This window comes from Pinus tabuliformis, chromosome X (genome assembly GCF_031772625.1).
Source record: "Pinus tabuliformis cultivar Carrire ecotype Pingquan chromosome X, CPIR1, whole genome shotgun sequence".
NCBI classification, from domain to species: Eukaryota; Viridiplantae; Streptophyta; class Pinopsida; order Pinales; family Pinaceae; genus Pinus; species Pinus tabuliformis.
The window spans coordinates 758,411,091-758,420,294 of record NC_142308.1 but is presented as its reverse complement, the minus strand read 5'-3'; positions in this window follow the sequence as shown (position 1 = coordinate 758,420,294).

Here is a 9,204-nt window from a genome sequence, read left to right as displayed (position 1 = left end):
GTGATTAATTTGTTTGGACAACCAAAGCGAGACAAGATGTTATTTTCGAGAAATGAAATGATTAACATGTCTTTCGCTTGTTTGGTAGGGGCTGCCTCAATCCATTTTGTGAAATAGTCCGTCGCTGTAAGGATCCACCTATGCTGTACAGAAGAGGCGGGATGAATTTCCCCAATGAAATCCAACCCCCACTGTTGGAAGGGAGCGCTCACTTCAATAGGCTTAAGTGGCAAAGGCTGTAATTTCTGTTTTCCTTCGAAAATCTGACATTTATGACAACGATTGACCATCTTATGCACATCAGCAAACAAAGTATGCCAATAGTACCCTGCTCTCAAAATTTTGTTCACTGTTGATTACCAAAAAAGATGACCACCACACTCTCCTCTGTGGAAATCCTCCATGACTTTCTTTGCCTCCTCTTCCACCAGACAATTTAACAAAATGCCACCGGGATCTTTCCAATACAGTGCAGAATTCAAAATACAAAACTTGGCAACCTTCAATTTGAGTGTTCTCGCTTTGTTTCTAGTCATGCCGGGCGGTGGTGATAGATTTTTCAGCACATATATTATATCAGAATACCATGGGGATGAAGCAAACATTTCGGATACCTAAATTGACATTCCTTCCTCATTCTCATCGGACATGGCAGCGATGAGATTTATGTCCAATGCATGCAAGTTCGATTCAGCCATCAGCTTCGCCAACCCCTCCCCTTTGACCAGCTTTGTAGGCTTTATCTCTACATCATATTCCAGCAAGGCTGCAATCCATTTGCCTCTTCTCCCTTCTGGATCGGTCTGCACTAAAACATCTTTTACAGCAGTATTAGGAACATAGGTCAGAATGTGAGAATGTAGGATATACACTCGGAAATCCTTCAATGCCTTCACCAATGCTAGGGTTTGCTTCTCAATGATGTTGTACTTCAAAGCTGCATCCCTTATAGCCCTGCTGAAGAATGCAATGGGTCTTTCATGATCATCCCTCTTCTGCAATAATACCACTGCCATAGTGTGCTCAAAAGCAAATGAAAACAATATGAAATCTTGAGTGTAGTCCGGGCTAACTAGAACTGGAGTTGAAGAAAGGGCCAATTTGACCAAGTGGAAAGATTTTATAGCCTCTGTCCATTTCACCTGGCTTTCCTTCTTAAGCATGTTGGTCATTTCTTTCAAGTGTTCTGCAAGGTTTGGCACAAAACGACGCAGAAAATTCATCTTACCATTAAATGATTGTATTTCTTTTTTGTTCCTGGGCAGATCGACTTGCTGAATTTCTTGCACACACGCTGGGTCTATACGAAGGCCATCCTTTTGAAATGATGTGCCCAAGTAATTTTCCTTCCTCCATGGCGAACAAGCTCTTTTTAGTATTCAGCGATAGACCATATTTCCTGCATTTTTGAAAGACAATTTTTAGGTGATGCATGTGCTCTTCATCAGATTTGGAAAATACCATCAAATCATCCAAGTACACCACCAAAAACACTTCCTTCTCATTTGCAAACGCCAAGTCCATTTCCCGCTGAAATGTGGCACCTGCATTCTTTAAACTGAAGGGCATTTTGGCATAGTGAAAGGTTCCCCATGGAGTGGTGAATGCTGTCTTGTCTCTATCATCTTCATGGACGGAAATTTGGTTATATCCGAAATAACCATCAAGCAGTGACATATGAGATGCCCCCACTACTCGCTGAAGTATATGGTCCATCTTGGCTAGCGGATAGTTTTCCTTCAATGAGACCTTATTTAGATTTCTGAAATCAATGCATAGACGGATCTCACCGGTCTTCTTGCATACAGGCACTAATTTAGATACCCAATCTGAAAATCTGATGGGCACAATGATACCTGACTTGTACAACTTATTTACCTCTTTTTCGATGGATGGAAACAACTTTGGATTTATCCTTCTCAGCTTTTGTCTAAATGGTTTTTGGTTGGGCTTGATAGGTATTGTGTGCTGAATGATATTTGTATCATAGGTCTTTAAATCAGAATAATCCCAAGAAAATACATCTGCAAATGAAGCCATCAAACTGATATATTTGTCCTTGATCTTTGGCGGTAATGCTTTGGAAAATTTTACCAACTTTGGATTAGCAGCTGTACCGATGTTGACTTCTTCTACACCCTTCTCTGTTGGCTATAATGTTGGCTTGCGGGCTACATCATCCTGATCAAAAAGTTCCTCTAGGGGTATCAAGCCTTTGGGAATGATGTTATTCTTCAGCTATAATACATCCATTTGATAGATCTGCACTTCATGTGTACCATTCCCTTTACCCTCATCGTTTTCCACATCAATTGAGGTTTCTTTGAACTCTCCTTTTTTTAGCAGAAAATCTTTAATCTCCTCATCATCTTGAAACACTTGCCAATATCGCTGATTGTCTGGAATGGTTGGATGATGCTTGACATTGATTTCAAATTTATTGTTGGAGTTCATGGGGATCTTCAAGCTACTCGCTGCCTTGGCAAGAGCATCAACAATACTATTTTGTATTCGAGGCACACATGTCAAGGTGTATTCGGAAAATAGCTTCAAGATGTCTAAAACTGCATTACGATAGGCCCGCATCCTAGGATGTTTTGCTTGATACTTACCTCTGACCTGTTTTATCACCAACTCAAAGTCGCCATATACCAAAATCCTCTTTGCATTAAGATTTCTAAGAATCTTCAGGCCAGCAATCAGAGCTTCATATTCAGCTTCATTATTGGAACATTCAAAGGCCAGCTTCTAAGAGCAAACTCTTACGCTGCTAGGCACTTTGTTTGGGGCGGAGAAAGGACTGCATACCCAAATACCAATACTAGCGCCATCATTCCCTACTGCTCCATCAAAATCCATGGTCCACAAGCCTTCTTCCTCCTCTTGTAAGTGTTGAAAATCTGTTTGTCGTGCCTTGTCTGCTTGCTGTCCATCATTTTCAGCTGATTGCCCAGCGTTTTCCTGCTTTTCTTGTCTTTCTTTCTTCAAAATTTCTCTGAAATTCTCTGCTATTTCCGAAATGTCGTCTGCTTCTACTATCTGACTATCTATCTCATTTAAACTATCTGAAAACAAAACAAAATACTCTAAATCTGTATGTACATAGTTAATAGGATGATTTATCGGTTTCTCCTTGCTTGTGATCATATATTTCATCTTTTGTTCCCGGTATAACTTCCTCATTTGTCCAAACACCGAGATTGTTGCATAGGAGAAATCCAGCTGTAGTGTCCCTTTCAATTTCGCTACCCAAGACCTGGAAAGAAGCATGCCAAACCTTGGAGGAATATCTGCTACCACCACATCCATCAGAACATTTTTCATAGGAAGCTGATCCAAACTCACAACCAAGTCTTTGATGAGTCCTATACATCTTACTCTATTGGAATCGAATGAATAGAGATCATGATATTGGCGGGTGATGTCCAGACCAAGCTTATCCATGATAGCCTTGGGCATGAGATTGTGAGACGCTCTGAAATCGAACATGGCATTGTGTAACACAAAATCATGCAATCGTAAACTGATATAGAAGGGTGGCACATCGCTATCGGGAGACTCACCATTCATTGCTGGTCCAAAAATCATTTCAGGCTGATCATCTTCTACATTTACCATGTCGAACATTGGGTCCAAATTCAACATTTTAGAAATCTGTCCTCTATAACTGTTGTTCTTCATTATTTTGGTCAAAGGGATGGATACCTTTAACTTATAAATCTCATTCTCTAGGCTAAAAGCGGGAGTTCTTTCTACCTCTTTGAATGGGATCTCTTTCCTTTCCTTTTCTTTTGATGTGGCTGGTTGCTGCGATTGTTTTGCTGATTTTGATTTGTTGCTCTCCGGACCAACTGCCTCCTTTCCTTTTCTTTGCGTAGCTCATGAATCATTTTTTGTTGTTTCACCCTCCTTATTTTTCTGAGTTGGTTTGGTCGGCACATCTCTGTTTCTAAGGGAATATTGCTGCTGTTGTGCGAACAAAGCATTCATATACCCCCTTTGATATTCTTCTGATTCTTTCTCCAACACTGTGTCGCTAGCTAGAATAAAGTCAGTGTCTTGGTGGGTAGCTGAATTTACTGCACATTCTTCCTCTTCGGTGATGTAAGTAGGCAACTCATCTGGAATAAAGAGATGGTTTTCCTCGCCTATTACATTCCCTTCCTCATCTGACTCCGGTCCATGCAAGAAATTCTACTACAAAGGTGTTTGTACCAGCTGTTGTGCTGTCTGCTCTTGAGTTCGCTGATCTCTTTGTCTTATTCTATATTATGGCTGCTGTTGACCACGAAAGTTAGGATTCCTAACTTGTGGCTCTGGCTTGTCAAGTTTTACTCTTTCAAGCATCTGCTCTACCTTTTTGAGAAGCTGATCCATTGAAGAAGATTCTTCTTTCACAGTGGTTTTCTTCTCTGCTTTCGCTCTAGCTCTTTTGGACAGCAGATTTGCCTCAACGCTGACCGTAATTTTCTGCATATCTTCCATTGTAGCCAGTTCTCTCTCTCTTAATTGGTACGCCATGTTAGCATCAAAGCCATCTGGAAACTTCATCATCGCTAGTCCCATAGGTGGCTTTAGATGGTCTAGAATTTCGTTGTAGACTGCATTAAATCTAACACAATAATCTTGGACCGACTCACCGGCATTCCGTTTGATTTGCTCGTATTCGGCCAGAATTTGAAGGGGATTCTTTTTCACTTCCCACCGGTTCAAAAATTGTCTTTGTAGCTCAGCCAAAGTAGTGATACTTGCAGCCGTCAAACCTCTGAACCATTTCCTCACATCACCTGCAAATGTTTGTACAAAGAGCCTCATTGCCACGTTCTCCACATCGATCTCATGAACTTCATAGAAGTCTGCTATTTTGTCTACATGTTGCTGAGCAGTGATGCTATTAGGAGTGCCATCAAAAAATGGGATTTCACTTTGATAATCATTTGGCATGTCATCTAGGACTTGGGACTAAACAAGGGGTGTGAAACGAGCAGCCATCATTCTCGGTGGATTTGGCCTTGGAGGTGTTGGAGGAGTGTGCACAGTTTGCAAGGGGTTTGCACTTGGAGTTTGGGGCTGTGTTGCAATGTAATTATCAATTAGTCTATTGGCTCTTTCTGTTTCAAGGTCTACAAGAAATTGCGGATTGGGGACGGTATAATCAACAGCCCTTTCGGATTTAGATTCAAACAGTGATATTTCAAATCGTTCGTCAAACTCAAGCTCTTCAAGATACAAAAAAATGTCGGGACATGAATGGGATTTGAACACGGGAGTTATGGTGCTTTATTGACGAAGGAGTCTTGGGATCAAATTGGGGTTTTCGTAAATATGAGGAGGGTCCGAGTCTGGATTCACTCTAGTATATCGTCTCGAAGCCAGCGTGCTATTGAGAGAAATTACGGGACACAACCAACTTACTCAGCCTTTCCAATCCTAAGCTCATCATCTGGAAGCCTAGAATTCTTATGAAACAAGGGGATTTGATTTTCAACTGTCCCCAGTGGAGTCGCCACTATTTTAGCACCTAAATCTGCCTTAGGTTGAAGGAAGGCAAAAATTAGGGTAACCACAAATCATGCTCAGTCTGGTAGCTAGCCCTACCAGATCAGGAGAGGGCTCTCTTTGAGTCACGCTCAGTGAATGGATAAGCAAAAATGGTCTGAGATGACTTACAATGCAATATTTACCTTAGGCTAGTAAGTGAAAAGGGATTTTGAAAACAATTTTGTGAATGACCGAGCTTCTGGGATGTATATGGGACTGGCGCTCAGCAAAGAACAAAGAATTGAATATGAAGGCACAGATTATTCCGTGACGCAAGGTAGGCAGAAAGCGCAGCAATTTCGGTTCAAGGTAACGCAGAATGGAAAGATTGCTGAAGAAAGTGAAAAGGGCATAGTCGCATGAATCCTTTTCAACAGAAGAATAACACTGCACATGAAATTTTCCCACAGGCAGAGCAATATAAATTGAATTCTACCTAATCTCACTTAGAAAATTTCACTGAAATGAAACGTGAATTGAATTATGAAACATAACAAGATACATATGGAACATAAGAACACATTTTCTACACTCACAACCACAAGAATCTCATGAAACAGAGCCGTTGCCTTTCATTAATTCTATGTCAAAAATACACAGTGCAGAAACATAGTTTCTTTCCCACAGTCTCCCAAAAGTTACAAGCCAGCCAACCCTTTGCAAATAACTTGCATACAATATAGAGAATGTGTGAGAAAGAGATAGAATGCCCAAGGGTTAGGGAGTTACTCGAATCATTGCGAAATGGAGATGGAGAGCCAACCATCAGCTACAGGTGCAACGCTGCAAACATGACATTTGGCCTTGGGGTGACCGTTTGCCTTCCTTCGCCACTTGGATAGAAGCCCATCTGGAGAAAAAACTATTTAAATGCCACATTTGGCACCAAAAAACCGAAGTGTAGATGACCGGGCCCACTTGGAGAAGTCGCGACCCGAAATTTCGCGAAACGGGAGCAAATTGACAGTTTTTTTCCCTGTGCGCCGCACCAAATTCTTTGTGCATCACGCCACTTTGGAGCCTGTTTTGGGGCACTTGCATGTGTCCAAAATGTTCCCAAGTGGGCTTGTTGGAAAGCCTGTCCTATCTACTTTCTAACCCCACAGGAATTTCCAAATTTGATGCTCATTTTCCCCTCCAAATCTTCATTCTCCCAAGACTGCTTTCTATGTGTCAAAAAAGTGGCAGAGAGGCCATTTTTGGGTGTTTTTTGACCTTTAGGAGACCCAGATCTTGTCAAAATTTCTTGCCTGGACACTAGTAGTCGTAAATTTCGATGCTGAATCCAAATATGCAAGTTGTTCCTCGATTAGAGCCCTAGATTTTTAGCGTTGCGCCAGTGGCGCGACGCACAAGGAGGAATTTCCTGTTTCTTGTCCAAAAATTTGTCAAGTGACCAAAATTTGCCCAAATTTTTTGAAATTTGAGCTGGAGGATCTCTATGGGGTGCCATGCTGAGCCAAGGAAGCCTTAGCCAAGATTCTAAGCCTATCTTTCTCTTTTTCCCGTTTTACCCTTCTTGTTGCTTTCCTCAATTTTGCCTTTAAATTCCTTATCCAGGCTTGTGCACTCATGTTTCGTACCCTGTAACGGAAAGTCATGTGTCTCAATATAGCAAGGTTCTGATAAGCTTTGTCTAGTAGCCTCTCCAAATGCATGTTTACCCTCTCAAGGTTGGCCTCCCCATCCTCATTGACTGCTTGCTCCAAATATGTGAGTGCAACCCTTCTTCTTTGAGCAGCTTGGCGATGCTCACGGATGTTCTGGAGCTCCATGATCATCTGTTGGTCCTCAAGCTGTTTGTTTCTTCGCTCCAGGTAGTTCATGTTCCACTTGGCCCTTTCTAAATCAATGGACAAGTCTTCAATCTCTGATTGCTGCTCCCGGATGATCTCTATAAGCTTTGCGTTTGTTGGCTCTACATTCGTCTCATCATCCTGGAGGAGAACAAACTCGGTCTCTTGCTCACCTGATGGCCCTTCCTCCTACACTGGCTCCTTGCCCTTACCCTGCTCCTATGATGCTGATGTCGAAGGTGAGGCCCCTTCCACCCCGGGTTGAGATAACACTCGCTTTGCTACTGCAAACAACGGTCTACTGCCCTTCTGGTATGTGATGTATACTGGCATGGTGGTAGACTCATGGTGCTCAAACTGATGTGAAGGACCCCCCACCTCATGCTCTGCCTCTTATACCACCGGTGGAGCGCTGAAGAAATCACGGGAGATGAAGTCCTCCAAAGCAATACCCTGCAATCCCAAATGATGGTCCACCAAAATCCGGATAAGAGCAAAGTGATAAATGTTGTTGAGATGCTGTTGAGGGGTCTTGTGCTGCATGAACTTCTTCATCCTCTCTATGTTCCCGCAGATGAAAAATGGGAGGCTCATCATCCGCACCCTGGTGAAGTGCATGAGAAACTGGATGTGATAGGCATAGAGGCGGGAAAACCTTCCCTCACAACTGAAATACTTCATGATCAATTTCATGAGCGGGGCATACTCATCCCTCAAAAATTTCAATGGAAAAACTCTGGTGAGCTGGCTCAAATAGCTGTTCTTGATGTAAGGCTCATAGTGATGCCTCTCCACCTTATTTTTCTTATGCCACTGTTCCCCAACATTCGGTATTCCTGTTGCCGCTGATATGGTCTCGGGTGTCAAGGTGAAAGTGACGCCAGCCAAGATAGATCGACCTCCCTGTAGATGAAGTGAAAAAAGGCGGGCCAACTCATGATGGACTCTGACATTCGCCACCCTTTGACAAAATTCATAACATGCCAAGTGCTGGAAACAAGACATGGCAAGAGGGTATGCCTGCAGCTCAGTGAGGGCATTTGGCTCATCTCTAAGATGTCTGCCACTTCGGTGATGTCTCCTATGGGCCCTCTCTCCTGAAGATGTGTCACTGTGGGTCCCCTCCTCATACTCTGATGAAACTTCTGATGCCATTACTGCTGCTTGTACCCTGAGTTTTATGCTACCCTCTGAATCCAATAGAACTGGTAGATGCTCTGAAAATATGTCACCAAGGGGACAATAAAACAAGGAGTGTTAGGAGGGGAATGATGAAAAGGGGAATAGGGTTTTAAAAGGAGAAATTTATCAGGGATTTGGGAGCGTTTTGGGTATGGTGTTGATGGGGTAGGGTTCAGATATTTTGAGCTATAGGAATAAAGGGAACAAATGGATATGATTACAGTGGAGCTAGGGTGATTATTAGGGGAAACTACTATAGGGGAATTAGCTGATAGAGGTAGGGTAGGAGCATACTTTAGCAATAATGTCATTGTAGCAAGACCCTAGCTTCTTGACCTTCTTTGTGTCATCTTTGTTTTACTTTTAAAAAAATTTTGCGTTTGATTCATGGTCATCAAAATCACATTCCTCTTCAAGTTAAATGCCAATGGTGAAGGTAGTTGGGCTACCTCTCCAATTTTGAGGGTTATTCACAAAAATTTTGGACAATTTAGTAAATTTTTGGGCTTATATGTCTGTGCGCCGCGCGCTCTGCCCAGTGCGTTGTGCGCCGGGTATGCGCCGCGCCAGTGTTGTATTTACATTGTGGCCGGGCTCCCTGTGCGCCGTGCGCCCTGAGTGCACCGCGCCACCTCGTGTGTGCGTCACGCACTGTAAATTCACCCAAATTTGCTTGAAAAACAAG